A 6,657-nucleotide genomic window follows, 5' to 3' on the forward strand; every position below is an offset into this window, starting at 1 on the left:
CCTTGGAGATTCCCTCCAATCCCCTCCCGAGAAAGAGCCCTCTAATAGCTAAAGCCCCAGAGTCTTGGACAAAGGGAGTCTGGCTACTAGGACTAAAGTGATTTGCACTTTACTCTGTGAAACTGTTGTTACATTGCATTGTTACAGTCAGAAGAAAGCAAGCAATTATTTTTTAAGGCTCCACAAACATTTAATAGTTGGGTTGCTTTAATGGGAAATTTACCCTTTAGGAATTCTTTGGATGATGGGACTTCCCTGGTGGTCCAGTGGTAAAGAATCCGCCTTCCAATTCAGGGGACGCAGGTTTGATCCCTGGTCAGGGAACTAACACCCCACATGCTGTGGGGCAACTAAGCCTGCCCGCCACAACTGCTGAGCTGGGGTGCCTCAACGAGAGAGCCCACGTGCCTCAAACTACAAAGTCCACATGCTCTGGAGCCCGAGCACCACAACTACAGAGCCCATGTGCCCTGGAACCCATGTGCCACAACTAGAGAGAGAAAATCTGCATGCCACCACTAGAGAGAAGCCCTCATGTCACAAGAGCCCACGCTGCAATGAAAAATCGCACATGCCTCAACGAAGATCCTACATGCCACAACTAAGACCCGACACAGCCAAAAAAAAAAAAAAAAAAAGAATTCTTTGGATGATAATTGTGGTTTGGTGCTTGACAAATGCATCACACAGCTCTTCCCTGGACTTAACTATCACGCAGGTTAGAGATCTTCTTGGATGTTTCATTCTAAAGTGCTAGAAATTTAAGATACTTCCTGACTGGTAAGGTGTACCTTCAGAGAAACTGTATGTATGACTATCTCTTCATATGTCAGTAATTGATCATAAGAAGACTTTTTGTCCTTTATTTTTCTTGTCTCATACCACCAAGTCCAACACTGGTTTGAGCCCAGTCATCTCCAGTAGAGTACAGCAGTGGTCCTCAAAGTATGTCAACTAAGTGTTTGTACTGCTCAAAGAAATTGTCGTAGGACTCTGTTTATCAGGGTCTAATCAAGAAAGCAGAACTATGCTGGGAATTTCAAACAGAAGATTTAATTACAGGAAATTGATTACACAATTTTGAAGGAAGGCCTCAAAGAGCAAAAAGGGGAGAGATTTGTAACTTCAGGAAGCAGCTAAACCCTAGAGCTTGGGGAACAAAGGGGAAGAGATGGGTTTACTAGAACCTAAAAGCTCTGAAGAGGGGTGTCAGGCTGGCTGTTAACTAGGTTTGGTACTGGTGCTGGGAAAGCAGAAAGATTCTACAGGCAAGCTAGAGAGATTCTGCTAGAGATATACTAGATATATCTAGATGCTGCTAGAGAGATACTAAAAAATCTGGAAAATAGGAAGCGGGTTCCTTCTCCCTTTCTGTCTCCCAAAATCCCTTTAATGCCTCCATTGGCAAACTATAACAGGAAGCCAACTAGCAAGGGAGAATAGGAAATGTCTTTGTCAGAGTCCCAGCCCTAGCATCACAGAATAAGAGAAAGACATGCTTGGAGCTAAAACAACAACAGGGAAGTAATCAGCATATGAGCGTTTTAAAATTTGCTGGAAAATAAATTAATATAACTTTCCAAGTTATATTTCTTCCCAGGAACTTTTCTTAACAATGTTTCTACTTCCTTATAAAGGAATCTTAGTAGGTAACAAAAACTGGCTCATATTTAGTAATGGTGTCTTAATAACAAAGCAATACAAATTGTGAAATAGTTTACATCTAGTTTAATATGTAGTTATTTCGATGCACTGATGTTTTTACCTATTTTGTTGTAATTTTTATAATGAATATATATTTCCCCAACTTTACTTATTATCGAATATAAATATTTCATGGTAAACCACTAATTGCCCTCATGATGTCACAGTCCTCAGTATCCTAACAAGTGTGAGAATCATGGTATGTGATTTGTTTTGTAGACTATTACGTATATTAGTTATTGATGTATAATTGACTTTTACATTTGTTTCAGGTACACAATGGAATGATTTGATATTTGTAAGTATTGCAAAGTGATCACTTCAGTAAGTCTAGTTAACATCCATCACCATACATAGTTACAAAAAAATTTTTTTTCTTATGGTAAGAACTTTTAAGATCTACTCTCTTAGCAATTTTCAAATATGCAATACGGTATTATTAACTATAGTTACCATGCTGTACATGTACATCCCCATGATTTATTTTATAACGGATCCCCTTCACCCATTTTGCCCAACCCCCGCACCCTGCCCCTGGCAACCACCAAACTGTACTCTGTATTTATAAGCTCTGTTTTTTCAGTTGTTTCTTATTTGAAGGCAGTAGTTCTTCTTTGTATTGAGAATGAAGTAAAATTGAGAGTGAAGAAACCAAGAACAACTTCTTGTCTTAGTTATTTTAATTGACCATCCGTATTCTTTGCCCTAGAATGTTTTTATATAACCCTGTGGACTGAAGAATAAAGCACGATTTTACCAGGGCTTACTAGACACGGCTTATTGAGATGTTTGGAAAGCATTCATACCCTAACATTAACGCTAGTGAAGAACCTCCCACACCAAAATTTGTGATTGTCAAATCCAGATACATATAAAACCCACTACTAATTTCTAGGGAAGAGAATTTAAATTTAATGGGTAACTTCTAAGAGCCAAGAACTGTGTAATTTCCTTTATATCAGAAGTGTGACAACTTATGAAAGTTCAGATAGCTGGTTTGGTACAGGGGTCAACCTTATTTACTTCTCAATAGCATACATGTCTGTGATGGTATACCTTGACACATCATTAACTAAGCTTGATCTTCCTTTATCAGAGCAGTGGTCTTTCATATATTTTGTTACATTCCCCTTGAAACAATTTTTAAAAATAATGTACTCCCTTTTACATTTTTAAGTTGACACCTACAATGTTTTCATAAGTTTAAATAATGCAAAGATATAATTTCTAGCATGTTTTCAATAGGCTAGATATCTTCATCATTCATTAAACACACACGAGCAAGCTCTTTTTTTTTTTTTTTTTTTTGCGGAATGCGGGCCTCTCACTGCTGTGGCCTCTCTCGCTGCGGAGCACAGGCTCCGGACGCGCAGGCTCAGCGGCCACGGCTCACGGGCTCAGCCGCTCCGCGGCACGTGGGATCCTCCCGGACCAGGGCACAAACCCGCGCCCCCTGCATTGGCAGGTGGACTCTCAACCACTGCGCCACCAGGGAAGACCTCTTTTTTAACATTTAGAAATTTTACATGGTACCTTTTACTTGAAATCATTTCCACTCCACTTTCATCACTCAATTTTATCTTAATGTAACAACTGCTTATCCTCAAAAATCTTTTATTAAATCTTGTTTTACTTCTCTGCAACAAAAATGAAATTTTAATTCTTATCCTGTGACCAAAATGCTCTGTGTCAAAGTTTCCTTAAAGATTTAGTTATTATAATTATTAGTACCCAGTTGATTAAAATAACAAATACCTCTAACATTTTAATAATTATTAACATACAAAGAGTCACACCGGGACTTCCCTAGTGGTCCAGTGGTTAAGACCCCACGCTCCCAAAGCAGGGGGCCCAGGTTCGATCCCTGGTCAGGGAACTAGATCCCACACGCACCTAAGAGCCCGCATGCCACAACTAAAAAAGTAAAAAATCCTGCATGCCACAACTAAAAAGATCCCACAAGGGACTTCCCTGGTGGTGCAGTGGTTAAGAATCCGCCTGCCAATGCAGGGGACATGGGTTTGATCCCTGGTCTGGGAAGATCCCACATGCTGCGGGGCAGCTAAGCCCGTGCGCCACAACTACTGAGCCTGCATGCCATAACCACTTAAGTCCGTGCGCCTAGAGCCCTTGCTCCACAACAAGAGAAGCCACTGCAATGAGAGGCCCACGCACCGCAATGGAGAGTAGCCCCCACTCGCCGCAACTAGAGAAAGCCCACATGCAGCAACGGAGACCCAATGCAGCCAAAAATAAATAAATTAATTAAAAAAAAAAAAAAAGATCCCACATGGCAACAAAAATCTCACACTCAGCAACGAAAATCCTGCATGCTGCAACTAAGACCCGGCACAGCCAAATAAATAAATATATTTCAAAAAAACAAAAAGCTACAATTTGGCCCTCCTTTGGCCAAGGCCTTTCCTTCCTGATGAGAAGTCCATATGCAAAGAGACATGCATGTCCAGAGCTCACAAACCCCTTCAGACCATGCTTTGGGTATCTGAGAATTCCTCACTCAAGTAGCATCAAGCTTGCTTCCAGAGCCTGTACACCTCTTCTGTGTCCAAAGCTCCATCCCTTGATCTGTCCTACAAAAGGTGAAAGTGTTGCCTATGTGTACATGGTGGTCAAGTGGAAGCTATTTGGTAAGATTAGACAGAGCTTAGATATGCAAGCTGGAGTGTCCAAACCTAAGGCTCCTTATGGCATGGGACAGGGATGGGGGTGGGAAGAGAAGGACCTGGCTGGGGACTTCCACTTGTCCTGTTGACTCAGGTCTCTAATTGTCAGTGGGCAGTTTTGCTTCTATATGATTTATTTTGGAGACCACTGGTCTTAAGATATGAATGTGGTTTGAATTAGGGTAGTAAATGGTGAAGTCAATGAAAAATGGTCAAATTGGGATGCAATTTAAGTGTAGAACTAACAGGAATGGCTGATGCTTGGATGTGCATATGAAGAAAAGAATAAGTTAGATATAATGCCTAAATTTTTGTCCTGAACATCTGGATGAATGGTAGTGTCATTTGCCAAGACAGAAAACAACAAGTATGTAGCAGGTGTCTAGGATGGGGGTGGGGGTCATGTTAACTTTGAGATGCTTGTTGGGTATCAAAGAGGTGATATCAAGTAGGCATTTAGATATATGTGTGTATAGCTCAGTGGAAAGGTTGGTACAAGAATAATAATTTAGGAATTTCAATTAAGATGGAAGTTATATAATGACCAACAGGAACTGGCTTTTACAATGAAGGTATTTGTTTCTCCACTTAGCAAGAAGTTCATCTGGCTTATCAGCTGAACAGTTATACCAAATGCATTTTATATCATTTATTTTCATAGTGGATACCTTTTATCAAGTGCAATCAGTTGATTAATTACAGAAGCTTGGTTTTAGTGGGAAATCATGTAAAACGATACACACTAAAACATTTAGATTTTATCCTACATTTACCATTGCAACAAAAAGAATAAAATATCTAGGAATAAACCTACCTAAGGAGACAAAAGACCTGTATGAAGAAAATTATAAGACACTGATGAAAGAAATTAAAGATGATACAAATAGATGGAGAGATATACCATGTTCTTGGATTGGAAGAATCAACATTGTGAAAATGGCTCTACTACCCAAAGCAATCTACAGATTCAATGCAATCCCTATCAAACTACCACTGGCATTTTTCACAGAACTAGAATAAAAAATTTCACAATTTGTATGGAAACACAAAAGACCCCGAATAGCCAAAGCAATCTTGAGAACGAAAAACGGAGCTGGAGGAATCAGGCTCCCTTACTTCAGACTATACTACAAAGCTACAGCAATCAAGACAGTATGGTACTGGCACAGAAACAGAAAGATAGATCAATAGAACAGGATGGAAAGCCCAGAGATAAACCCACACACATATGATCACCTTATCTTTGATAAAGGAGGCAGGAATGTACAGTGGAGAAAGGACAGCCTCTTCAATAAGTGGTGCTGGGAAAACTGGACAGGTACATGTAAAAGTAGGAGATTAGATCACTCCCTAACACCATACACAAAAATAAGCTCAAAATGGATTAAAGGCCTAAATGTAAGGCCAGAAACTATCAAACTCTTAGAGGAAAACATAGGCAGAACACTCTATGACATAAATCACAGCAAGATCCTTTTTGACCCACCTCCTAGAGAAATGGAAATAAAAGCAAAAATAAACAAATGGGACCTAATGAAACTTCAAAGCTTTTGCACAGCAAAGGAAACCATAAACAAGACCAAAAGACAACCCTCAGAATGGGAGAAAATATTTGCCAATGAAGCAACTGACAAAGGATTAATTTCCAAAATTTACAAGCAGCTCATGCAGCTCAATAACAAAAAAACAAACAACCCAATCCAAAAATGGGCAGAAGACCTAAACAGACATTTCTCCAAAGAAGATACACAGACTGCCAACAAACACATGAAAGAATGCTCAACATCATTAGAGAAATGCAAATCAAAACTACAATGAAATATCATCTCACACCAGTCAGAATCAAAAAATCTAGAAACAATAAATGTTAGAGAGGGTGTGGAGAAAAGGGAACCCTCTTGCACTGTTGGTGGGAATGTGAATTGGTGCAACCACTATGGAGAACAGTATGGAGGTTCCTTAAAAAACTACAAATAGAACTACCATATGACCCAGCAATCCCACTACTGGGCATATACCCTGAGAAAACCATAATTCAAAAAGAGTCATGTACCAAAATGTTCATTGCAGCTCTATTTACAATAGCCCGGAGATGGAAACAACCTAAGTGTCCATCATCGGATGAATGGATAAAGATGATGTGGTACATATATACAATGGAATATTACTCAGCCATAAAAAGAAACGAAATTGAGCTATTTGTAATGAGGTGGATAGACCTAGAGTCTGTCATACAGAGTGAAGTAAGTCAGAAAGAGAAAGACAAATA

Source organism: Delphinus delphis, chromosome 20, assembly GCF_949987515.2.
Source record: "Delphinus delphis chromosome 20, mDelDel1.2, whole genome shotgun sequence".
In the NCBI taxonomy this organism is placed as follows: Eukaryota; Metazoa; Chordata; class Mammalia; order Artiodactyla; family Delphinidae; genus Delphinus; species Delphinus delphis.